This window comes from Canis lupus, unplaced genomic scaffold (genome assembly GCF_048164855.1).
Source record: "Canis lupus baileyi unplaced genomic scaffold, mCanLup2.hap1 Scaffold_256, whole genome shotgun sequence".
NCBI lineage: Eukaryota > Metazoa > Chordata > Mammalia > Carnivora > Canidae > Canis > Canis lupus.
Window position 1 is genome coordinate 38,749 of NW_027326503.1, and position 26,390 is coordinate 65,138.

Sequence of the window (26,390 nt, forward strand, 5' to 3'; positions counted from 1 at the left end):
GAGGGGGAGAGAGAGGCAGAGACATAGGCAGGGGGAGGAACGGGCTCCCTCCCAGGAGCCCCATGCACGACTCGATCCCAAGACCCGGGATCACCACCTGGGCCACAGACTGACTGACGCTCAACCGCTGAGCCACCCAGGTGGCCCACGACACATGTTCCGCATACGGTATATCGGTGAGAACCAGACGCAGGCCAAAACCTGTCAGGCAGGTCCTTTCTCTGTAGCCTCCTCGTCTGGAAAGGGAGACTATCAACAGCTGGCAGAGAGTCCTGTGCTTCATCTTCCCTCATCCACCCAGGGCCCCTGCTTCTCCCTTACCTGGCTTTCCTGTATTCCACAGCACGGCGTCACTTGACATTTTATACATTTATTTATTGCCGTTTAGCCTCATAGCATGTAAGCTCTAGAACGGGGAGCTTGTTCTGTTTGGTGCACATTTATACCTCCAGCGCTTCCATCGAACAGAACGTGGCATACGCTGACTATATTTCATTGAGTAAACGAATCAGTAAATATTATATAATGTGACCCGTACCTATAGAAAGTGACTAGCCAACCTCTGGGCCTGTCGTAATCATGACTCTGCCTGGGTTCTAGTATAGTTCCGCTCCCTTCCACGCTCCTAAGGCCATCTTGTGCTCGCCAATTTAGCTTTGTAGCATTTCATCTTAGAATGAGGTGCTTTGGATTGCAGATATGCATGTTCTGTCAAGGAAAAGGAATATTTGGGATCCCTGGGTGGCGCAGCGGTTTGGCGCCTGCCTTTGGCCCAGGGCGCGATCCTGGAGACCCGGGATCGAATCCCACATCGGGCTCCCGGTGCGTGGAGCCTGCTTCTCCCTCTGCCTGTGTCTCTGCCCCTCTCTCTCTCTCTCTCTCTCTCTGTGACTATCATAAATAATTTTTTAAAAAAATGTACATAAAAAAAAGGAAAAGGAATATTTATCATCGTGAAGTAGTGATTTCCTATTCTAGGGGGCACCTGGTTGGCTGGGTCCTCCGAGCACGTGACTCTTAATATCGAGGTCATGAGTTCAAGTCCCACGCCTGATGTGGAGCCTAATGAAAAATAAACAAATAAAATACTTAAAGAAAAAGATTTTATTTATTTATTCGTGAGAGACACATAAAGAGTGTCAGAGACGGCAGAGGGAGAAGCTGGCTCCTCGCCAGGAGCCGGATGCGGGACTCTGTCCCAGGATCCGGGATCACCCCCGGAGCCAAAGGCAGATGTCCAACCACTGAGCTACCCAGGTGCCCTTAAATAAAATACTTTATTTTTCTTAAAAAATTTTATTTATTTATTCATGAGAACACACACACACACACACACACACACACACACAGAGGCAGAGACACAGGGAGAAGCAGGGAGAAGCAGGCTCCATGCAGGGAGCCCGACGTGGGACTCGATCCCGGGTCTGCAGTATCACGCTCTGGGCCGAAGGCAGGCACCAAACCCCTGAGCCACCGGGGCTGCCCTAAAATACTTTAAAAAATGGTTTATCGGGGCACCTGGGTGGCTCAGTTGGTTAGGCATCTCCCTTCGTCTCAGGTCTTGAGCCTAGGATCCTGGGATCGAGTTCTGCATCGGGCTCCCTGCGAGGAGCCTGTTTCTCCCTCTGCCTATGTCTCTGCCTCTGTCTCTGTGTCTCTTGTGAATAAATAGATAAATAATCTTTAAAAAAATAATAGAATCTTTAGAAAAATCACTCGAGGTGGGACAGTTTGCCACCTTGCTGCTCAAAGTGTGGTCCCTACCCCAGCAGCACCGGGGTCCCATGAGCATGTTGGAAATGCAGAGCCACAGAGTATTTAACAAGACTCTCCTGGAACGCACGTGTACCTTACGGGTTGACGAGCGTTCTGCTACAGGACTTGATGACTGAGGGAGAGAGACGGGAGCAGCAGCAAACATAGTTTTTAGGATCTCAGCTCTCACAACCAATATACGCAACCCAATCTTCTCACCGCTCTTCTCTCACCTTTACCTTCTGAACCTCTGAGGAGAGTCTGCAAAGCAGTTTCCACAATCTTCTGGTGGTCAGACAGAGAAAAGGAGGGTGCCCAGAACACAGGAGGCAAGGTTTCGTTTTTTCTTTTTAAGTTGTTAGTGACTCAGAGCCTCCAAGAACTGTGGCTGGGATAATAAAAAAGCCTTAATGCTCCTGGAGAGAGACGAACAAAGAAGCGTGGAGCTGTCACACTGCGTTTCTTTGACACGTGTCGGTGTTGATCCAAGCCTGAAAGCCCAGGATGTTACGCGTGGTGGTCAAGGCAGTGCATGGGCCCACAGAGCGCCTGCCCCCAGCCTCTCATCCCGAATATATTCAGGATCCTGGGACTAAAATAGCAGGGCTTATGTGCTGGAGAGCAAGTTTCATGTCCCGCTAGATTAGATCTGTAATACTAGTGAGACTCAGAACCCAGAACGGGGCTTCACAAGTTGCCTGCCATTATTTAGCACCCACTGTGTGCCAGCTAATCCCTTCGTTTTCTGTTTTGGTCTTTCCACAATCCCAAAGGGAAAATGTTATCTATCATGTTTTTCACCTGAAGAAATCGAGGCTGCCAAGGACCACCGCCCAATATCTTCATTCAGCTTTCTTCCTCTTCCTCCTCTCACAGAATTAAGGGGACCCTTACTCTTGGCTGGTTGTTTTACATCTTGGTTATCGGTGGATCCTTATTCCCATCCACCATGTGAGGACGTGGGTCAGGGTTTATGATCTCCACTTAACAGATGGGAAAACTGAGCTTCAGAAAGAGATTTGAGCTAACTAGACGCGGAAACAGACTCAGGTGCATATGGCATGGCGGGGCGGGGCGGGGGGAGGGGGGGCGGGGGTTGCGTTGGCACGCACTGATTTAAGAAGCTGGAAAACACGCTCCCAAGAGCAGAATGTTGGGAGTCTGGCCCATTGTTTAAGATCCAAAGTGGGGGGCACCTGGATGGCACAGTCAGCTGCGTCCGACTGTTGGTTTCTGCTCAGGTCGTGACCTCAGGATCGTGAGATGAAGCCCCACAGCGGGGTGAGTCTTCAGCCAGGAGTCTGCTTAGATTTCTCTCGCCGTCTGCCCCTCCCCTCCCTTCCCTTCCAACAAATCAATAAATAAATCTTTTTTTTTTTTAATGTTTATTTATTTATGATAGTCACACACACACACAGAGAGAGAGAGAGAGAAAGAGAGAGAGAGGCAGAGACATAGGCAGAGGGAAAAGCAGGCTCCATGCACCCGGAACCCGACGTGGGATTGGATCCCGGGTCTCCAGGATCACGCCGTGGGCCAAAGGCAGGCGCTAAACCGCTGCGCCACCCAGGGATCCCAAGGATGCTTAACTCTTAGAAATCTTTAATTTCCAGTGAAAACTAAGAAGCAAGCCACCGTGAACCATCTTAGCATTTTGTGGCTTGGCAGATTTATCCTTTTGTAATTTCTAGAAACACATGCTTTCTCATGTACATTTCTTACTGTGGCACTAAACACGTTTATTAATAGATCCAAATATATTCAATTCCTCTATTTAAGAAAAAAAGCAAAAAGCGGATAAGCCACTTTTTTTGTTCAGTAAGCGATGTTTCAATGTTTCATTTATTATCTTATTTGGATGTGATCCGGATATCTAACGAAAGTAACTCATCTCTTAGCTTAGCTTAGCAAAACTTTAAGGTTTCAGGCGGAGTCAGTTAGGTTGAGCGTCCGCTTTCAGCTCAGGTCATGATCCCAGGGTCCTGGGATCAAGGCCTGAGTCAGGCTCCCTGCCCAGCAGAGTCCGATTCTCCCTCTCCCTCTGCCCCCTGCTCATGCTCTCTCACACACACTCTATCTCAAATAAATACATAGAATTGGAAAAAAAATAAAAAGTAAAAAAATACAAATAATAATAATGATAATTCACCTAGGAGTGCTTGGCTGGCTTAGTTGGTAGAGCATGCAAGTCTTGATCTCTGGGTCGCGGGTTCCAGCCCCACATTGGGTGTGGAGATTACTTAAATAAACAATAGAGCTGAAACATTCCATTGTAGGCACACAAAAAAACAGTTCATCTAAAAACGTTTTATCCTATTCGTATGTATTTGATTTACTTGTTTTGTTAAATTATATTCAGACTACCCACAGAATTTCATGAGACAGGAGACAAAATCTGCCTCACGCCGAGGTATTTTCCTTGCTGGCAAATTTTATAAGAGATCCTTTTTAAAAAGATTTTATTGATTTTATATATATATATATATATATATATATATATATATATTTTTTTTTTTTTTTTTTTTTTTTTTTTATGATAGGCACACAGTGAGAGAGAGAGAGAGGCAGAGACACAACACAGGCAGAGGGAGAAGCAGGCTTCATGCACCGGGAGCCCGACGTGGGATTCGATCCTCGATCTCCAGGATCGCGCCCTGGGCCAAAGGCAGGCGCCAAACCGCTGCGCCACCCAGGGATCCCCCCTTATTGATTTTAAATATTCTCTTTATTCATGAGAAACACGGAGAGAGGTAGAGACCTAAGCAGAGGAAGAAGAGGGAGAAGCAAGCTCCCTGCAGAGAGCCCTTTGCGGACCTCGATCCCAGGACTCTGGGATCAGGCCCTAGATTCATGAGGGCAGACACTCGACCCCTGAACCGCCCAGGTGTCTTAAGGGTTTTAAGGGGGCAGGCCTGGGTGGCTCAGCGGTTTAGCGCCGTCTTCAGCCCCGGACGTGATCCTGGGGATCCAAGATCGGGTCCCACGTCAGGCTCCCTGCATGGAGCCTGCTTCTCTCTCCCTCTCTGCTTTTCATAAGTAAATGAAAACTTAAGGGAAAAAAAAAAAAAAGAGGCAAAACTAAAACTTAAAAACAGCTTTAGGGAAATGAACAACCTAAACCAGAAAGAGAAAAACAGTAGTACAACGGTCAGTTGCTCCCACAAACCGTGAAAGTGCGGCTGAGGTTAGCAGAGCTGGAGAAGAAAAGAAAACAAGAAGTCAACTTCGATTCGAGTCTCGCCCTGAGCTTTCCTCTTGCGCTAAGCCCCGCTCCCAACCCTCCCCGAGAACAGCAAAGAGCCTCTGTAAGCGCGGCTCCGGAGAACTTAGGCTCTGTCTTTGACAACCCAGTGTTTCCCCGAGGGGGTGCACCGTTCCTGGAGGTACTGCAATACCAGGTCGATGCGCGGAGTGGACGGAGCAAGCTCCTATTCCATCTCCCTGCTCCAAAAATCCATTTAATATATTGTCCTCGGATAGAGGACGTATCAGATATTAAACTGATAAGAACAGATACTACACTTGATCTTAGCCAAAAGGCCGAGAAGCGATACCGCCGCGCACCCCCCCGCGCACGCCCTCCCGACGACGTCCACCTTACACTCACGGTGACTCGCCTCCCGCTCCGCCCACGTCCCGCTCCCCCCGCTTCTCCCACCGTGGCACGGGCGGCACTAGCCGCTAGGCTCTCCTGAGCCCTTGTAAAGTCTCTTCCTTTTAAAAGACAAACGATGCGTCCGTCGTCGCGTCGTCGCCGGCCCCGCAAGGCCCTTCCTAATTTGAATGGCCCGCCCCTCCGCGCGCGGAGCCCTAGAGGCGCGGCGGGCGGCGGAACCCGGCTGCGGGCCAGGCGCCCTCGGCTTCCCGCTTTGGCCCGCCTCGGGGGAGGGCCGTGGAACCGGGCGTGGGGCTGGCGCCGGGGGCTGGCGCGGAGTCGTCCCAGGGCCCAGGAGGCTCCTCACGTCGTCACTGCGGGACCCTACAGGCTGGCTGGGGCCAGGGCGTGGGGAGCCCAGAAGCGCCTGGCTGGCGTCACCTGCCAAGGGCTCCAGACACCAGTTGGGACCCGAGACCGGGCCCTGAACGGGTGGCCTCCCTACCGCCCCATCGGGAGGGCTCCCTGGGCATCTACCTAACCCCCTGGGCCTCCGTTTCCCCAGGGCAGAAGTGGCCACCTTCCTACGTTCCCTCCTTCGTGGGACTGAGGGAAGGCCGAGGTAGCTCGTGACCTGACCTGGGGGTTTGAGTGGTCCAGGATGTGGGTCCTAGGTGCCACGAGGTACCAGTGGAGGCGTCGTGCCTGTGACACCGAAACGAGTGAGCCGCGTGCGCTATACCGTAGCCAGACGCTTCTCCTCGGCTGGGCCAGACTTGCGCTCAGCGCTCTCTTCGCGTCCAACTTGCAGAGTTTACCTGCGGAAGGAGGGAAGGAGCGGTGGAGGCAGAGGTTAGGCAACTGGCCCGAGACCACACAGCTTGGCGAGTGCAAGGGGCAGGCTAGGCCGAGGAAGCCGGGGGCGCCGACAAACGAGGAATGGTTCTTCTGAGTCAGGCCCACGAGGAGACTGAGCATTGCCGATGCTGACACACGGGTCCTCTGGGGTCCTCTGCCCGCTGCCTCCGCCGACGGGACGCGGGCGGGGGTGGGGGGTGGGGCGGGTGCGCCCCGGAGCGTGGAGCTGGCGTGCGTGGGCGCTAAGCCCTGCGGACCTGTGGGACCTAGCGAGTCACCTGGCCTCCTCCGTCAACCCTTCCATCTGACATCTCTAAACCGGGAGATGATGAGATGACAACTTATCAGACATGATTATTAGCAGTAAGGATACAGGCTTCTTTCTTTTTTTTAAGATTCAATTCATTCATTCATTCATTCTTTCATGCATGCATGTATGTATGTATGTATGTATGTATGTATGTATGTATGAGAGACCGAGGGGGAGAGAGAGGCAGAGACATAGGCAGGGGGAGGAACGGGCTCCCTCCCAGGAGCCCCATGCACGACTCGATCCCAAGACCCGGGATCACCACCTGGGCCACAGACTGACTGACGCTCAACCGCTGAGCCACCCAGGTGGCCCACGACACATGTTCCGCATACGGTATATCGGTGAGAACCAGACGCAGGCCAAAACCTGTCAGGCAGGTCCTTTCTCTGTAGCCTCCTCGTCTGGAAAGGGAGACTATCAACAGCTGGCAGAGAGTCCTGTGCTTCATCTTCCCTCATCCACCCAGGGCCCCTGCTTCTCCCTTACCTGGCTTTCCTGTATTCCACAGCACGGCGTCACTTGACATTTTATACATTTATTTATTGCCGTTTAGCCTCATAGCATGTAAGCTCTAGAACGGGGAGCTTGTTCTGTTTGGTGCACATTTATACCTCCAGCGCTTCCATCGAACAGAACGTGGCATACGCTGACTATATTTCATTGAGTAAACGAATCAGTAAATATTATATAATGTGACCCGTACCTATAGAAAGTGACTAGCCAACCTCTGGGCCTGTCGTAATCATGACTCTGCCTGGGTTCTAGTATAGTTCCGCTCCCTTCCACGCTCCTAAGGCCATCTTGTGCTCGCCAATTTAGCTTTGTAGCATTTCATCTTAGAATGAGGTGCTTTGGATTGCAGATATGCATGTTCTGTCAAGGAAAAGGAATATTTGGGATCCCTGGGTGGCGCAGCGGTTTGGCGCCTGCCTTTGGCCCAGGGCGCGATCCTGGAGACCCGGGATCGAATCCCACATCGGGCTCCCGGTGCGTGGAGCCTGCTTCTCCCTCTGCCTGTGTCTCTGCCCCTCTCTCTCTCTCTCTCTCTCTCTGTGACTATCATAAATAATTTTTTAAAAAAATGTACATAAAAAAAAGGAAAAGGAATATTTATCATCGTGAAGTAGTGATTTCCTATTCTAGGGGGCACCTGGTTGGCTGGGTCCTCCGAGCACGTGACTCTTAATATCGAGGTCATGAGTTCAAGTCCCACGCCTGATGTGGAGCCTAATGAAAAATAAACAAATAAAATACTTAAAGAAAAAGATTTTATTTATTTATTCGTGAGAGACACATAAAGAGTGTCAGAGACGGCAGAGGGAGAAGCTGGCTCCTCGCCAGGAGCCGGATGCGGGACTCTGTCCCAGGATCCGGGATCACCCCCGGAGCCAAAGGCAGATGTCCAACCACTGAGCTACCCAGGTGCCCTTAAATAAAATACTTTATTTTTCTTAAAAAATTTTATTTATTTATTCATGAGAACACACACACACACACACACACACACACACACAGAGGCAGAGACACAGGGAGAAGCAGGGAGAAGCAGGCTCCATGCAGGGAGCCCGACGTGGGACTCGATCCCGGGTCTGCAGTATCACGCTCTGGGCCGAAGGCAGGCACCAAACCCCTGAGCCACCGGGGCTGCCCTAAAATACTTTAAAAAATGGTTTATCGGGGCACCTGGGTGGCTCAGTTGGTTAGGCATCTCCCTTCGTCTCAGGTCTTGAGCCTAGGATCCTGGGATCGAGTTCTGCATCGGGCTCCCTGCGAGGAGCCTGTTTCTCCCTCTGCCTATGTCTCTGCCTCTGTCTCTGTGTCTCTTGTGAATAAATAGATAAATAATCTTTAAAAAAATAATAGAATCTTTAGAAAAATCACTCGAGGTGGGACAGTTTGCCACCTTGCTGCTCAAAGTGTGGTCCCTACCCCAGCAGCACCGGGGTCCCATGAGCATGTTGGAAATGCAGAGCCACAGAGTATTTAACAAGACTCTCCTGGAACGCACGTGTACCTTACGGGTTGACGAGCGTTCTGCTACAGGACTTGATGACTGAGGGAGAGAGACGGGAGCAGCAGCAAACATAGTTTTTAGGATCTCAGCTCTCACAACCAATATACGCAACCCAATCTTCTCACCGCTCTTCTCTCACCTTTACCTTCTGAACCTCTGAGGAGAGTCTGCAAAGCAGTTTCCACAATCTTCTGGTGGTCAGACAGAGAAAAGGAGGGTGCCCAGAACACAGGAGGCAAGGTTTCGTTTTTTCTTTTTAAGTTGTTAGTGACTCAGAGCCTCCAAGAACTGTGGCTGGGATAATAAAAAAGCCTTAATGCTCCTGGAGAGAGACGAACAAAGAAGCGTGGAGCTGTCACACTGCGTTTCTTTGACACGTGTCGGTGTTGATCCAAGCCTGAAAGCCCAGGATGTTACGCGTGGTGGTCAAGGCAGTGCATGGGCCCACAGAGCGCCTGCCCCCAGCCTCTCATCCCGAATATATTCAGGATCCTGGGACTAAAATAGCAGGGCTTATGTGCTGGAGAGCAAGTTTCATGTCCCGCTAGATTAGATCTGTAATACTAGTGAGACTCAGAACCCAGAACGGGGCTTCACAAGTTGCCTGCCATTATTTAGCACCCACTGTGTGCCAGCTAATCCCTTCGTTTTCTGTTTTGGTCTTTCCACAATCCCAAAGGGAAAATGTTATCTATCATGTTTTTCACCTGAAGAAATCGAGGCTGCCAAGGACCACCGCCCAATATCTTCATTCAGCTTTCTTCCTCTTCCTCCTCTCACAGAATTAAGGGGACCCTTACTCTTGGCTGGTTGTTTTACATCTTGGTTATCGGTGGATCCTTATTCCCATCCACCATGTGAGGACGTGGGTCAGGGTTTATGATCTCCACTTAACAGATGGGAAAACTGAGCTTCAGAAAGAGATTTGAGCTAACTAGACGCGGAAACAGACTCAGGTGCATATGGCATGGCGGGGCGGGGCGGGGGGAGGGGGGGCGGGGGTTGCGTTGGCACGCACTGATTTAAGAAGCTGGAAAACACGCTCCCAAGAGCAGAATGTTGGGAGTCTGGCCCATTGTTTAAGATCCAAAGTGGGGGGCACCTGGATGGCACAGTCAGCTGCGTCCGACTGTTGGTTTCTGCTCAGGTCGTGACCTCAGGATCGTGAGATGAAGCCCCACAGCGGGGTGAGTCTTCAGCCAGGAGTCTGCTTAGATTTCTCTCGCCGTCTGCCCCTCCCCTCCCTTCCCTTCCAACAAATCAATAAATAAATCTTTTTTTTTTTAAATGTTTATTTATTTATGATAGTCACACACACACAGAGAGAGAGAGAGAGAGAAAGAGAGAGAGAGGCAGAGACATAGGCAGAGGGAAAAGCAGGCTCCATGCACCCGGAACCCGACGTGGGATTGGATCCCGGGTCTCCAGGATCACGCCGTGGGCCAAAGGCAGGCGCTAAACCGCTGCGCCACCCAGGGATCCCAAGGATGCTTAACTCTTAGAAATCTTTAATTTCCAGTGAAAACTAAGAAGCAAGCCACCGTGAACCATCTTAGCATTTTGTGGCTTGGCAGATTTATCCTTTTGTAATTTCTAGAAACACATGCTTTCTCATGTACATTTCTTACTGTGGCACTAAACACGTTTATTAATAGATCCAAATATATTCAATTCCTCTATTTAAGAAAAAAAGCAAAAAGCGGATAAGCCACTTTTTTTGTTCAGTAAGCGATGTTTCAATGTTTCATTTATTATCTTATTTGGATGTGATCCGGATATCTAACGAAAGTAACTCATCTCTTAGCTTAGCTTAGCAAAACTTTAAGGTTTCAGGCGGAGTCAGTTAGGTTGAGCGTCCGCTTTCAGCTCAGGTCATGATCCCAGGGTCCTGGGATCAAGGCCTGAGTCAGGCTCCCTGCCCAGCAGAGTCCGATTCTCCCTCTCCCTCTGCCCCCTGCTCATGCTCTCTCACACACACTCTATCTCAAATAAATACATAGAATTGGAAAAAAAATAAAAAGTAAAAAAATACAAATAATAATAATGATAATTCACCTAGGAGTGCTTGGCTGGCTTAGTTGGTAGAGCATGCAAGTCTTGATCTCTGGGTCGCGGGTTCCAGCCCCACATTGGGTGTGGAGATTACTTAAATAAACAATAGAGCTGAAACATTCCATTGTAGGCACACAAAAAAACAGTTCATCTAAAAACGTTTTATCCTATTCGTATGTATTTGATTTACTTGTTTTGTTAAATTATATTCAGACTACCCACAGAATTTCATGAGACAGGAGACAAAATCTGCCTCACGCCGAGGTATTTTCCTTGCTGGCAAATTTTATAAGAGATCCTTTTTAAAAAGATTTTATTGATTTTTATATATATATATATATATATATATATATATATATATATATTTTTTTTTTTTTTTTTTTTTTATGATAGGCACACAGTGAGAGAGAGAGAGAGGCAGAGACACAACACAGGCAGAGGGAGAAGCAGGCTTCATGCACCGGGAGCCCGACGTGGGATTCGATCCTCGATCTCCAGGATCGCGCCCTGGGCCAAAGGCAGGCGCCAAACCGCTGCGCCACCCAGGGATCCCCCCTTATTGATTTTAAATATTCTCTTTATTCATGAGAAACACGGAGAGAGGTAGAGACCTAAGCAGAGGAAGAAGAGGGAGAAGCAAGCTCCCTGCAGAGAGCCCTTTGCGGACCTCGATCCCAGGACTCTGGGATCAGGCCCTAGATTCATGAGGGCAGACACTCGACCCCTGAACCGCCCAGGTGTCTTAAGGGTTTTAAGGGGGCAGGCCTGGGTGGCTCAGCGGTTTAGCGCCGTCTTCAGCCCCGGACGTGATCCTGGGGATCCAAGATCGGGTCCCACGTCAGGCTCCCTGCATGGAGCCTGCTTCTCTCTCCCTCTCTGCTTTTCATAAGTAAATGAAAACTTAAGGGAAAAAAAAAAAAAAGAGGCAAAACTAAAACTTAAAAACAGCTTTAGGGAAATGAACAACCTAAACCAGAAAGAGAAAAACAGTAGTACAACGGTCAGTTGCTCCCACAAACCGTGAAAGTGCGGCTGAGGTTAGCAGAGCTGGAGAAGAAAAGAAAACAAGAAGTCAACTTCGATTCGAGTCTCGCCCTGAGCTTTCCTCTTGCGCTAAGCCCCGCTCCCAACCCTCCCCGAGAACAGCAAAGAGCCTCTGTAAGCGCGGCTCCGGAGAACTTAGGCTCTGTCTTTGACAACCCAGTGTTTCCCCGAGGGGGTGCACCGTTCCTGGAGGTACTGCAATACCAGGTCGATGCGCGGAGTGGACGGAGCAAGCTCCTATTCCATCTCCCTGCTCCAAAAATCCATTTAATATATTGTCCTCGGATAGAGGACGTATCAGATATTAAACTGATAAGAACAGATACTACACTTGATCTTAGCCAAAAGGCCGAGAAGCGATACCGCCGCGCACCCCCCCGCGCACGCCCTCCCGACGACGTCCACCTTACACTCACGGTGACTCGCCTCCCGCTCCGCCCACGTCCCGCTCCCCCCGCTTCTCCCACCGTGGCACGGGCGGCACTAGCCGCTAGGCTCTCCTGAGCCCTTGTAAAGTCTCTTCCTTTTAAAAGACAAACGATGCGTCCGTCGTCGCGTCGTCGCCGGCCCCGCAAGGCCCTTCCTAATTTGAATGGCCCGCCCCTCCGCGCGCGGAGCCCTAGAGGCGCGGCGGGCGGCGGAACCCGGCTGCGGGCCAGGCGCCCTCGGCTTCCCGCTTTGGCCCGCCTCGGGGGAGGGCCGTGGAACCGGGCGTGGGGCTGGCGCCGGGGGCTGGCGCGGAGTCGTCCCAGGGCCCAGGAGGCTCCTCACGTCGTCACTGCGGGACCCTACAGGCTGGCTGGGGCCAGGGCGTGGGGAGCCCAGAAGCGCCTGGCTGGCGTCACCTGCCAAGGGCTCCAGACACCAGTTGGGACCCGAGACCGGGCCCTGAACGGGTGGCCTCCCTACCGCCCCATCGGGAGGGCTCCCTGGGCATCTACCTAACCCCCTGGGCCTCCGTTTCCCCAGGGCAGAAGTGGCCACCTTCCTACGTTCCCTCCTTCGTGGGACTGAGGGAAGGCCGAGGTAGCTCGTGACCTGACCTGGGGGTTTGAGTGGTCCAGGATGTGGGTCCTAGGTGCCACGAGGTACCAGTGGAGGCGTCGTGCCTGTGACACCGAAACGAGTGAGCCGCGTGCGCTATACCGTAGCCAGACGCTTCTCCTCGGCTGGGCCAGACTTGCGCTCAGCGCTCTCTTCGCGTCCAACTTGCAGAGTTTACCTGCGGAAGGAGGGAAGGAGCGGTGGAGGCAGAGGTTAGGCAACTGGCCCGAGACCACACAGCTTGGCGAGTGCAAGGGGCAGGCTAGGCCGAGGAAGCCGGGGGCGCCGACAAACGAGGAATGGTTCTTCTGAGTCAGGCCCACGAGGAGACTGAGCATTGCCGATGCTGACACACGGGTCCTCTGGGGTCCTCTGCCCGCTGCCTCCGCCGACGGGACGCGGGCGGGGGTGGGGGGTGGGGCGGGTGCGCCCCGGAGCGTGGAGCTGGCGTGCGTGGGCGCTAAGCCCTGCGGACCTGTGGGACCTAGCGAGTCACCTGGCCTCCTCCGTCAACCCTTCCATCTGACATCTCTAAACCGGGAGATGATGAGATGACAACTTATCAGACATGATTATTAGCAGTAAGGATACAGGCTTCTTTCTTTTTTTTAAGATTCAATTCATTCATTCATTCATTCTTTCATGCATGCATGTATGTATGTATGTATGTATGTATGTATGTATGTATGTATGAGAGACCGAGGGGGAGAGAGAGGCAGAGACATAGGCAGGGGGAGGAACGGGCTCCCTCCCAGGAGCCCCATGCACGACTCGATCCCAAGACCCGGGATCACCACCTGGGCCACAGACTGACTGACGCTCAACCGCTGAGCCACCCAGGTGGCCCACGACACATGTTCCGCATACGGTATATCGGTGAGAACCAGACGCAGGCCAAAACCTGTCAGGCAGGTCCTTTCTCTGTAGCCTCCTCGTCTGGAAAGGGAGACTATCAACAGCTGGCAGAGAGTCCTGTGCTTCATCTTCCCTCATCCACCCAGGGCCCCTGCTTCTCCCTTACCTGGCTTCCCTGTATTCCACAGCACGGCGTCACTTGACATTTTATACATTTATTTATTGCCGTTTAGCCTCATAGCATGTAAGCTCTAGAACGGGGAGCTTGTTCTGTTTGGTGCACATTTATACCTCCAGCGCTTCCATCGAACAGAACGTGGCATACGCTGACTATATTTCATTGAGTAAACGAATCAGTAAATATTATATAATGTGACCCGTACCTATAGAAAGTGACTAGCCAACCTCTGGGCCTGTCGTAATCATGACTCTGCCTGGGTTCTAGTATAGTTCCGCTCCCTTCCACGCTCCTAAGGCCATCTTGTGCTCGCCAATTTAGCTTTGTAGCATTTCATCTTAGAATGAGGTGCTTTGGATTGCAGATATGCATGTTCTGTCAAGGAAAAGGAATATTTGGGATCCCTGGGTGGCGCAGCGGTTTGGCGCCTGCCTTTGGCCCAGGGCGCGATCCTGGAGACCCGGGATCGAATCCCACATCGGGCTCCCGGTGCGTGGAGCCTGCTTCTCCCTCTGCCTGTGTCTCTGCCCCTCTCTCTCTCTCTCTCTCTCTCTGTGACTATCATAAATAATTTTTTAAAAAAATGTACATAAAAAAAAGGAAAAGGAATATTTATCATCGTGAAGTAGTGATTTCCTATTCTAGGGGGCACCTGGTTGGCTGGGTCCTCCGAGCACGTGACTCTTAATATCGAGGTCATGAGTTCAAGTCCCACGCCTGATGTGGAGCCTAATGAAAAATAAACAAATAAAATACTTAAAGAAAAAGATTTTATTTATTTATTCGTGAGAGACACATAAAGAGTGTCAGAGACGGCAGAGGGAGAAGCTGGCTCCTCGCCAGGAGCCGGATGCGGGACTCTGTCCCAGGATCCGGGATCACCCCCGGAGCCAAAGGCAGATGTCCAACCACTGAGCTACCCAGGTGCCCTTAAATAAAATACTTTATTTTTCTTAAAAAATTTTATTTATTTATTCATGAGAACACACACACACACACACACACACACACACACACACAGAGGCAGAGACACAGGGAGAAGCAGGGAGAAGCAGGCTCCATGCAGGGAGCCCGACGTGGGACTCGATCCCGGGTCTGCAGTATCACGCTCTGGGCCGAAGGCAGGCACCAAACCCCTGAGCCACCGGGGCTGCCCTAAAATACTTTAAAAAATGGTTTATCGGGGCACCTGGGTGGCTCAGTTGGTTAGGCATCTCCCTTCGTCTCAGGTCTTGAGCCTAGGATCCTGGGATCGAGTTCTGCATCGGGCTCCCTGCGAGGAGCCTGTTTCTCCCTCTGCCTATGTCTCTGCCTCTGTCTCTGTGTCTCTTGTGAATAAATAGATAAATAATCTTTAAAAAAATAATAGAATCTTTAGAAAAATCACTCGAGGTGGGACAGTTTGCCACCTTGCTGCTCAAAGTGTGGTCCCTACCCCAGCAGCACCGGGGTCCCATGAGCATGTTGGAAATGCAGAGCCACAGAGTATTTAACAAGACTCTCCTGGAACGCACGTGTACCTTACGGGTTGACGAGCGTTCTGCTACAGGACTTGATGACTGAGGGAGAGAGACGGGAGCAGCAGCAAACATAGTTTTTAGGATCTCAGCTCTCACAACCAATATACGCAACCCAATCTTCTCACCGCTCTTCTCTCACCTTTACCTTCTGAACCTCTGAGGAGAGTCTGCAAAGCAGTTTCCACAATCTTCTGGTGGTCAGACAGAGAAAAGGAGGGTGCCCAGAACACAGGAGGCAAGGTTTCGTTTTTTCTTTTTAAGTTGTTAGTGACTCAGAGCCTCCAAGAACTGTGGCTGGGATAATAAAAAAGCCTTAATGCTCCTGGAGAGAGACGAACAAAGAAGCGTGGAGCTGTCACACTGCGTTTCTTTGACACGTGTCGGTGTTGATCCAAGCCTGAAAGCCCAGGATGTTACGCGTGGTGGTCAAGGCAGTGCATGGGCCCACAGAGCGCCTGCCCCCAGCCTCTCATCCCGAATATATTCAGGATCCTGGGACTAAAATAGCAGGGCTTATGTGCTGGAGAGCAAGTTTCATGTCCCGCTAGATTAGATCTGTAATACTAGTGAGACTCAGAACCCAGAACGGGGCTTCACAAGTTGCCTGCCATTATTTAGCACCCACTGTGTGCCAGCTAATCCCTTCGTTTTCTGTTTTGGTCTTTCCACAATCCCAAAGGGAAAATGTTATCTATCATGTTTTTCACCTGAAGAAATCGAGGCTGCCAAGGACCACCGCCCAATATCTTCATTCAGCTTTCTTCCTCTTCCTCCTCTCACAGAATTAAGGGGACCCTTACTCTTGGCTGGTTGTTTTACATCTTGGTTATCGGTGGATCCTTATTCCCATCCACCATGTGAGGACGTGGGTCAGGGTTTATGATCTCCACTTAACAGATGGGAAAACTGAGCTTCAGAAAGAGATTTGAGCTAACTAGACGCGGAAACAGACTCAGGTGCATATGGCATGGCGGGGCGGGGCGGGGGGAGGGGGGGCGGGGGTTGCGTTGGCACGCACTGATTTAAGAAGCTGGAAAACACGCTCCCAAGAGCAGAATGTTGGGAGTCTGGCCCATTGTTTAAGATCCAAAGTGGGGGGCACCTGGATGGCACAGTCAGCTGCGTCCGACTGTTGGTTTCTGCTCAGGTCGTGACCTCAGGATCGTGAGATGAAGCCCCACAGCGGGGTGAGTCTTCAGCCAGGAGTCTGCTTAGATTTCTCTCGCCGTCTGCCCCTCCCCTCCCTTCCCTTCCAACAAATCAATAAATAAATCTTTTTTTTTTTTAAATGTTTATTTATTTATGATAGTCACACACACACACAGAGAGAGAGAGAGAGAGAAGAGAGAGAGAGGCAGAGACATAGGCAGAGGGAAAAGCAGGCTCCATGCACCCGGAACCCGACGTGGGATTGGATCCCGGGTCTCCAGGATCACGCCGTGGGCCAAAGGCAGGCGCTAAACCGCTGCGCCACCCAGGGATCCCAAGGATGCTTAACTCTTAGAAATCTTTAATTTCCAGTGAAAACTAAGAAGCAAGCCACCGTGAACCATCTTAGCATTTTGTGGCTTGGCAGATTTATCCTTTGTAATTTCTAGAAACACATGCTTTCTCATGTACATTTCTTACTGTGGCACTAAACACGTTTATTAATAGATCCAAATATATTCAATTCCTCTATTTAAGAAAAAAAGCAAAAAGCGGATAAGCCACTTTTTTTGTTCAGTAAGCGATGTTTCAATGTTTCATTTATTATCTTATTTGGATGTGATCCGGATATCTAACGAAAGTAACTCATCTCTTAGCTTAGCTTAGCAAAACTTTAAGGTTTCAGGCGGAGTCAGTTAGGTTGAGCGTCCGCTTTCAGCTCAGGTCATGATCCCAGGGTCCTGGGATCAAGGCCTGAGTCAGGCTCCCTGCCCAGCAGAGTCCGATTCTCCCTCTCCCTCTGCCCCCTGCTCATGCTCTCTCACACACACTCTATCTCAAATAAATACATAGAATTGGAAAAAAAATAAAAAGTAAAAAAATACAAATAATAATAATGATAATTCACCTAGGAGTGCTTGGCTGGCTTAGTTGGTAGAGCATGCAAGTCTTGATCTCTGGGTCGCGGGTTCCAGCCCCACATTGGGTGTGGAGATTACTTAAATAAACAATAGAGCTGAAACATTCCATTGTAGGCACACAAAAAAACAGTTCATCTAAAAACGTTTTATCCTATTCGTATGTATTTGATTTACTTGTTTTGTTAAATTATATTCAGACTACCCACAGAATTTCATGAGACAGGAGACAAAATCTGCCTCACGCCGAGGTATTTTCCTTGCTGGCAAATTTTATAAGAGATCCTTTTTAAAAAGATTTTATTGATTTTATATATATATATATATATATATATATATATATATATATATATATTTTTTTTTTTTTTTTTTTTTTTTTATGATAGGCACACAGTGAGAGAGAGAGAGAGGCAGAGACACAACACAGGCAGAGGGAGAAGCAGGCTTCATGCACCGGGAGCCCGACGTGGGATTCGATCCTCGATCTCCAGGATCGCGCCCTGGGCCAAAGGCAGGCGCCAAACCGCTGCGCCACCCAGGGATCCCCCCTTATTGATTTTAAATATTCTCTTTATTCATGAGAAACACGGAGAGAGGTAGAGACCTAAGCAGAGGAAGAAGAGGGAGAAGCAAGCTCCCTGCAGAGAGCCCTTTGCGGACCTCGATCCCAGGACTCTGGGATCAGGCCCTAGATTCATGAGGGCAGACACTCGACCCCTGAACCGCCCAGGTGTCTTAAGGGTTTTAAGGGGGCAGGCCTGGGTGGCTCAGCGGTTTAGCGCCGTCTTCAGCCCCGGACGTGATCCTGGGGATCCAAGATCGGGTCCCACGTCAGGCTCCCTGCATGGAGCCTGCTTCTCTCTCCCTCTCTGCTTTTCATAAGTAAATGAAAACTTAAGGGAAAAAAAAAAAAAAGAGGCAAAACTAAAACTTAAAAACAGCTTTAGGGAAATGAACAACCTAAACCAGAAAGAGAAAAACAGTAGTACAACGGTCAGTTGCTCCCACAAACCGTGAAAGTGCGGCTGAGGTTAGCAGAGCTGGAGAAGAAAAGAAAACAAGAAGTCAACTTCGATTCGAGTCTCGCCCTGAGCTTTCCTCTTGCGCTAAGCCCCGCTCCCAACCCTCCCCGAGAACAGCAAAGAGCCTCTGTAAGCGCGGCTCCGGAGAACTTAGGCTCTGTCTTTGACAACCCAGTGTTTCCCCGAGGGGGTGCACCGTTCCTGGAGGTACTGCAATACCAGGTCGATGCGCGGAGTGGACGGAGCAAGCTCCTATTCCATCTCCCTGCTCCAAAAATCCATTTAATATATTGTCCTCGGATAGAGGACGTATCAGATTTTAAACTGATAAAAACAGATACTACACTTGATCTTAGCCAAAAGGCCGAGAAGCGATACCGCCGCGCACCCCCCCGCGCACGCCCTCCCGACGACGTCCACCTTACACTCACGGTGACTCGCCTCCCGCTCCGCCCACGTCCCGCTCCCCCCGCTTCTCCCACCGTGGCACGGGCGGCACTAGCCGCTAGGCTCTCCTGAGCCCTTGTAAAGTCTCTTCCTTTTAAAAGACAAACGATGCGTCCGTCGTCGCGTCGTCGCCGGCCCCGCAAGGCCCTTCCTAATTTGAATGGCCCGCCCCTCCGCGCGCGGAGCCCTAGAGGCGCGGCGGGCGGCGGAACCCGGCTGCGGGCCAGGCGCCCTCGGCTTCCCGCTTTGGCCCGCCTCGGGGGAGGGCCGTGGAACCGGGCGTGGGGCTGGCGCCGGGGGCTGGCGCGGAGTCGTCCCAGGGCCCAGGAGGCTCCTCACGTCGTCACTGCGGGACCCTACAGGCTGGCTGGGGCCAGGGCGTGGGGAGCCCAGAAGCGCCTGGCTGGCGTCACCTGCCAAGGGCTCCAGACACCAGTTGGGACCCGAGACCGGGCCCTGAACGGGTGGCCTCCCTACCGCCCCATCGGGAGGGCTCCCTGGGCATCTACCTAACCCCCTGGGCCTCCGTTTCCCCAGGGCAGAAGTGGCCACCTTCCTACGTTCCCTCCTTCGTGGGACTGAGGGAAGGCCGAGGTAGCTCGTGACCTGACCTGGGGGTTTGAGTGGTCCAGGATGTGGGTCCTAGGTGCCACGAGGTACCAGTGGAGGCGTCGTGCCTGTGACACCGAAACGAGTGAGCCGCGTGCGCTATACCGTAGCCAGACGCTTCTCCTCGGCTGGGCCAGACTTGCGCTCAGCGCTCCCTTCGCGTCCAACTTGCAGAGTTTACCTGCGGAAGGAGGGAAGGAGCGGTGGAGGCAGAGGTTAGGCAACTGGCCCGAGACCACACAGCTTGGCGAGTGCAAGGGGCAGGCTAGGCCGAGGAAGCCGGGGGCGCCGACAAACGAGGAATGGTTCTTCTGAGTCAGGCCCACGAGGAGACTGAGCATTGCCGATGCTGACACACGGGTCCTCTGGGGTCCTCTGCCCGCTGCCTCCGCCGACGGGACGCGGGCGGGGGTGGGGGGTGGGGCGGGTGCGCCCCGGAGCGTGGAGCTGGCGTGCGTGGGCGCTAAGCCCTGCGGACCTGTGGGACCTAGCGAGTCACCTGGCCTCCTCCGTCAACCCTTCCATCTGACATCTCTAAACCGGGAGATGATGAGATGACAACTTATCAGACATGATTATTAGCAGTAAGGATACAGGCTTCTTTCTTTTTTTTAAGATTCAATTCATTCATTCATTCATTCTTTCATGCATGCATGTATGTATGTATGTATGTATGTATGTATGTATGTATGAGAGACCGAGGGGGAGAGAGAGGCAGAGACATAGGCAGGGGGAGGAACGGGCTCCCTCCCAGGAGCCCCATGCACGACTCGATCCCAAGACCCGGGATCACCACCTGGGCCACAGACTGACTGACGCTCAACCGCTGAGCCACCCAGGTGGCCCACGACACATGTTCCGCATACGGTATATCGGTGAGAACCAGACGCAGGCCAAAACCTGTCAGGCAGGTCCTTTCTCTGTAGCCTCCTCGTCTGGAAAGGGAGACTATCAACAGCTGGCAGAGAGTCCTGTGCTTCATCTTCCCTCATCCACCCAGGGCCCCTGCTTCTCCCTTACCTGGCTTCCCTGTATTCCACAGCACGGCGTCACTTGACATTTTATACATTTATTTATTGCCGTTTAGCCTCATAGCATGTAAGCTCTAGAACGGGGAGCTTGTTCTGTTTGGTGCACATTTATACCTCCAGCGCTTCCATCGAACAGAACGTGGCATACGCTGACTATATTTCATTGAGTAAACGAATCAGTAAATATTATATAATGTGACCCGTACCTATAGAAAGTGACTAGCCAACCTCTGGGCCTGTCGTAATCATGACTCTGCCTGGGTTCTAGTATAGTTCCGCTCCCTTCCACGCTCCTAAGGCCATCTTGTGCTCGCCAATTTAGCTTTGTAGCATTTCATCTTAGAATGAGGTGCTTTGGATTGCAGATATGCATGTTCTGTCAAGGAAAAGGAATATTTGGGATCCCTGGGTGGCGCAGCGGTTTGGCGCCTGCCTTTGGCCCAGGGCGCGATCCTGGAGACCCGGGATCGAATCCCACATCGGGCTCCCGGTGCGTGGAGCCTGCTTCTCCCTCTGCCTGTGTCTCTGCCCCTCTCTCTCTCTCTCTCTCTCTCTGTGACTATCATAAATAATTTTTTAAAAAAATGTACATAAAAAAAAGGAAAAGGAATATTTATCATCGTGAAGTAGTGATTTCCTATTCTAGGGGGCACCTGGTTGGCTGGGTCCTCCGAGCACGTGACTCTTAATATCGAGGTCATGAGTTCAAGTCCCACGCCTGATGTGGAGCCTAATGAAAAATAAACAAATAAAATACTTAAAGAAAAAGATTTTATTTATTTATTCGTGAGAGACACATAAAGAGTGTCAGAGACGGCAGAGGGAGAAGCTGGCTCCTCGCCAGGAGCCGGATGCGGGACTCTGTCCCAGGATCCGGGATCACCCCCGGAGCCAAAGGCAGATGTCCAACCACTGAGCTACCCAGGTGCCCTTAAATAAAATACTTTATTTTTCTTAAAAAATTTTATTTATTTATTCATGAGAACACACACACACACACACACACACACACACACACAGAGGCAGAGACACAGGGAGAAGCAGGGAGAAGCAGGCTCCATGCAGGGAGCCCGACGTGGGACTCGATCCCGGGTCTGCAGTATCACGCTCTGGGCCGAAGGCAGGCACCAAACCCCTGAGCCACCGGGGCTGCCCTAAAATACTTTAAAAAATGGTTTATCGGGGCACCTGGGTGGCTCAGTTGGTTAGGCATCTCCCTTCGTCTCAGGTCTTGAGCCTAGGATCCTGGGATCGAGTTCTGCATCGGGCTCCCTGCGAGGAGCCTGTTTCTCCCTCTGCCTATGTCTCTGCCTCTGTCTCTGTGTCTCTTGTGAATAAATAGATAAATAATCTTTAAAAAAATAATAGAATCTTTAGAAAAATCACTCGAGGTGGGACAGTTTGCCACCTTGCTGCTCAAAGTGTGGTCCCTACCCCAGCAGCACCGGGGTCCCATGAGCATGTTGGAAATGCAGAGCCACAGAGTATTTAACAAGACTCTCCTGGAACGCACGTGTACCTTACGGGTTGACGAGCGTTCTGCTACAGGACTTGATGACTGAGGGAGAGAGACGGGAGCAGCAGCAAACATAGTTTTTAGGATCTCAGCTCTCACAACCAATATACGCAACCCAATCTTCTCACCGCTCTTCTCTCACCTTTACCTTCTGAACCTCTGAGGAGAGTCTGCAAAGCAGTTTCCACAATCTTCTGGTGGTCAGACAGAGAAAAGGAGGGTGCCCAGAACACAGGAGGCAAGGTTTCGTTTTTTCTTTTTAAGTTGTTAGTGACTCAGAGCCTCCAAGAACTGTGGCTGGGATAATAAAAAAGCCTTAATGCTCCTGGAGAGAGACGAACAAAGAAGCGTGGAGCTGTCACACTGCGTTTCTTTGACACGTGTCGGTGTTGATCCAAGCCTGAAAGCCCAGGATGTTACGCGTGGTGGTCAAGGCAGTGCATGGGCCCACAGAGCGCCTGCCCCCAGCCTCTCATCCCGAATATATTCAGGATCCTGGGACTAAAATAGCAGGGCTTATGTGCTGGAGAGCAAGTTTCATGTCCCGCTAGATTAGATCTGTAATACTAGTGAGACTCAGAACCCAGAACGGGGCTTCACAAGTTGCCTGCCATTATTTAGCACCCACTGTGTGCCAGCTAATCCCTTCGTTTTCTGTTTTGGTCTTTCCACAATCCCAAAGGGAAAATGTTATCTATCATGTTTTTCACCTGAAGAAATCGAGGCTGCCAAGGACCACCGCCCAATATCTTCATTCAGCTTTCTTCCTCTTCCTCCTCTCACAGAATTAAGGGGACCCTTACTCTTGGCTGGTTGTTTTACATCTTGGTTATCGGTGGATCCTTATTCCCATCCACCATGTGAGGACGTGGGTCAGGGTTTATGATCTCCACTTAACAGATGGGAAAACTGAGCTTCAGAAAGAGATTTGAGCTAACTAGACGCGGAAACAGACTCAGGTGCATATGGCATGGCGGGGCGGGGCGGGGGGAGGGGGGGCGGGGGTTGCGTTGGCACGCACTGATTTAAGAAGCTGGAAAACACGCTCCCAAGAGCAGAATGTTGGGAGTCTGGCCCATTGTTTAAGATCCAAAGTGGGGGGCACCTGGATGGCACAGTCAGCTGCGTCCGACTGTTGGTTTCTGCTCAGGTCGTGACCTCAGGATCGTGAGATGAAGCCCCACAGCGGGGTGAGTCTTCAGCCAGGAGTCTGCTTAGATTTCTCTCGCCGTCTGCCCCTCCCCTCCCTTCCCTTCCAACAAATCAATAAATAAATCTTTTTTTTTTTTAATGTTTATTTATTTATGATAGTCACACACACAGAGAGAGAGAGAGAGAGAGAAAGAGAGAGAGAGGCAGAGACATAGGCAGAGGGAAAAGCAGGCTCCATGCACCCGGAACCCGACGTGGGATTGGATCCCGGGTCTCCAGGATCACGCCGTGGGCCAAAGGCAGGCGCTAAACCGCTGCGCCACCCAGGGATCCCAAGGATGCTTAACTCTTAGAAATCTTTAATTTCCAGTGAAAACTAAGAAGCAAGCCACCGTGAACCATCTTAGCATTTTGTGGCTTGGCAGATTTATCCTTTTGTAATTTCTAGAAACACATGCTTTCTCATGTACATTTCTTACTGTGGCACTAAACACGTTTATTAATAGATCCAAATATATTCAATTCCTCTATTTAAGAAAAAAAGCAAAAAGCGGATAAGCCACTTTTTTTGTTCAGTAAGCGATGTTTCAATGTTTCATTTATTATCTTATTTGGATGTGATCCGGATATCTAACGAAAGTAACTCATCTCTTAGCTTAGCTTAGCAAAACTTTAAGGTTTCAGGCGGAGTCAGTTAGGTTGAGCGTCCGCTTTCAGCTCAGGTCATGATCCCAGGGTCCTGGGATCAAGGCCTGAGTCAGGCTCCCTGCCCAGCAGAGTCCGATTCTCCCTCTCCCTCTGCCCCCTGCTCATGCTCTCTCACACACACTCTATCTCAAATAAATACATAGAATTGGAAAAAAAATAAAAAGTAAAAAAATACAAATAATAATAATGATAATTCACCTAGGAGTGCTTGGCTGGCTTAGTTGGTAGAGCATGCAAGTCTTGATCTCTGGGTCGCGGGTTCCAGCCCCACATTGGGTGTGGAGATTACTTAAATAAACAATAGAGCTGAAACATTCCATTGTAGGCACACAAAAAAACAGTTCATCTAAAAACGTTTTATCCTATTCGTATGTATTTGATTTACTTGTTTTGTTAAATTATATTCAGACTACCCACAGAATTTCATGAGACAGGAGACAAAATCTGCCTCACGCCGAGGTATTTTCCTTGCTGGCAAATTTTATAAGAGATCCTTTTTAAAAAGATTTTATTGATTTTATATATATATATATATATATATATATATATATATATATATATATTTTTTTTTTTTTTTTTTTTATGATAGGCACACAGTGAGAGAGAGAGAGAGAGGCAGAGACACAACACAGGCAGAGGGAGAAGCAGGCTTCATGCACCGGGAGCCCGACGTGGGATTCGATCCTCGATCTCCAGGATCGCGCCCTGGGCCAAAGGCAGGCGCCAAACCGCTGCGCCACCCAGGGATCCCCCCTTATTGATTTTAAATATTCTCTTTATTCATGAGAAACACGGAGAGAGGTAGAGACCTAAGCAGAGGAAGAAGAGGGAGAAGCAAGCTCCCTGCAGAGAGCCCTTTGCGGACCTCGATCCCAGGACTCTGGGATCAGGCCCTAGATTCATGAGGGCAGACACTCGACCCCTGAACCGCCCAGGTGTCTTAAGGGTTTTAAGGGGGCAGGCCTGGGTGGCTCAGCGGTTTAGCGCCGTCTTCAGCCCCGGACGTGATCCTGGGGATCCAAGATCGGGTCCCACGTCAGGCTCCCTGCATGGAGCCTGCTTCTCTCTCCCTCTCTGCTTTTCATAAGTAAATGAAAACTTAAGGGAAAAAAAAAAAAAAGAGGCAAAACTAAAACTTAAAAACAGCTTTAGGGAAATGAACAACCTAAACCAGAAAGAGAAAAACAGTAGTACAACGGTCAGTTGCTCCCACAAACCGTGAAAGTGCGGCTGAGGTTAGCAGAGCTGGAGAAGAAAAGAAAACAAGAAGTCAACTTCGATTCGAGTCTCGCCCTGAGCTTTCCTCTTGCGCTAAGCCCCGCTCCCAACCCTCCCCGAGAACAGCAAAGAGCCTCTGTAAGCGCGGCTCCGGAGAACTTAGGCTCTGTCTTTGACAACCCAGTGTTTCCCCGAGGGGGTGCACCGTTCCTGGAGGTACTGCAATACCAGGTCGATGCGCGGAGTGGACGGAGCAAGCTCCTATTCCATCTCCCTGCTCCAAAAATCCATTTAATATATTGTCCTCGGATAGAGGACGTATCAGATATTAAACTGATAAGAACAGATACTACACTTGATCTTAGCCAAAAGGCCGAGAAGCGATACCGCCGCGCACCCCCCCGCGCACGCCCTCCCGACGACGTCCACCTTACACTCACGGTGACTCGCCTCCCGCTCCGCCCACGTCCCGCTCCCCCCGCTTCTCCCACCGTGGCACGGGCGGCACTAGCCGCTAGGCTCTCCTGAGCCCTTGTAAAGTCTCTTCCTTTTAAAAGACAAACGATGCGTCCGTCGTCGCGTCGTCGCCGGCCCCGCAAGGCCCTTCCTAATTTGAATGGCCCGCCCCTCCGCGCGCGGAGCCCTAGAGGCGCGGCGGGCGGCGGAACCCGGCTGCGGGCCAGGCGCCCTCGGCTTCCCGCTTTGGCCCGCCTCGGGGGAGGGCCGTGGAACCGGGCGTGGGGCTGGCGCCGGGGGCTGGCGCGGAGTCGTCCCAGGGCCCAGGAGGCTCCTCACGTCGTCACTGCGGGACCCTACAGGCTGGCTGGGGCCAGGGCGTGGGGAGCCCAGAAGCGCCTGGCTGGCGTCACCTGCCAAGGGCTCCAGACACCAGTTGGGACCCGAGACCGGGCCCTGAACGGGTGGCCTCCCTACCGCCCCATCGGGAGGGCTCCCTGGGCATCTACCTAACCCCCTGGGCCTCCGTTTCCCCAGGGCAGAAGTGGCCACCTTCCTACGTTCCCTCCTTCGTGGGACTGAGGGAAGGCCGAGGTAGCTCGTGACCTGACCTGGGGGTTTGAGTGGTCCAGGATGTGGGTCCTAGGTGCCACGAGGTACCAGTGGAGGCGTCGTGCCTGTGACACCGAAACGAGTGAGCCGCGTGCGCTATACCGTAGCCAGACGCTTCTCCTCGGCTGGGCCAGACTTGCGCTCAGCGCTCTCTTCGCGTCCAACTTGCAGAGTTTACCTGCGGAAGGAGGGAAGGAGCGGTGGAGGCAGAGGTTAGGCAACTGGCCCGAGACCACACAGCTTGGCGAGTGCAAGGGGCAGGCTAGGCCGAGGAAGCCGGGGGCGCCGACAAACGAGGAATGGTTCTTCTGAGTCAGGCCCACGA

General features: G+C 51.3%; 4 non-coding genes across 4 annotated transcripts; all 4 read right to left on the bottom strand.

Moving 5' to 3' along the window:
* Nucleotides 1-5,116: 5,116 nt before the first annotated feature.
* On the bottom strand, nt 5,117-5,307 carry LOC140629786 (U2 spliceosomal RNA). The gene has a single exon (XR_012027607.1). It is a non-coding gene; the product is annotated as a U2 spliceosomal RNA (small nuclear RNA).
* Nucleotides 5,308-11,801: 6,494 nt separating this feature from the next.
* LOC140629787 (U2 spliceosomal RNA) lies at nt 11,802-11,992 on the bottom strand. Its single transcript, XR_012027608.1, has one exon. It is a non-coding gene; the product is annotated as a U2 spliceosomal RNA (small nuclear RNA).
* A 6,509-nt stretch (nt 11,993-18,501) lies between these two features.
* Nucleotides 18,502-18,692, bottom strand: LOC140629793 (U2 spliceosomal RNA). The gene has a single exon (XR_012027615.1). It is a non-coding gene; the product is annotated as a U2 spliceosomal RNA (small nuclear RNA).
* Nucleotides 18,693-25,191: 6,499 nt separating this feature from the next.
* LOC140629788 (U2 spliceosomal RNA) lies at nt 25,192-25,382 on the bottom strand. Its single transcript, XR_012027609.1, has one exon. It is a non-coding gene; the product is annotated as a U2 spliceosomal RNA (small nuclear RNA).
* Nucleotides 25,383-26,390: the final 1,008 nt, after the last annotated feature.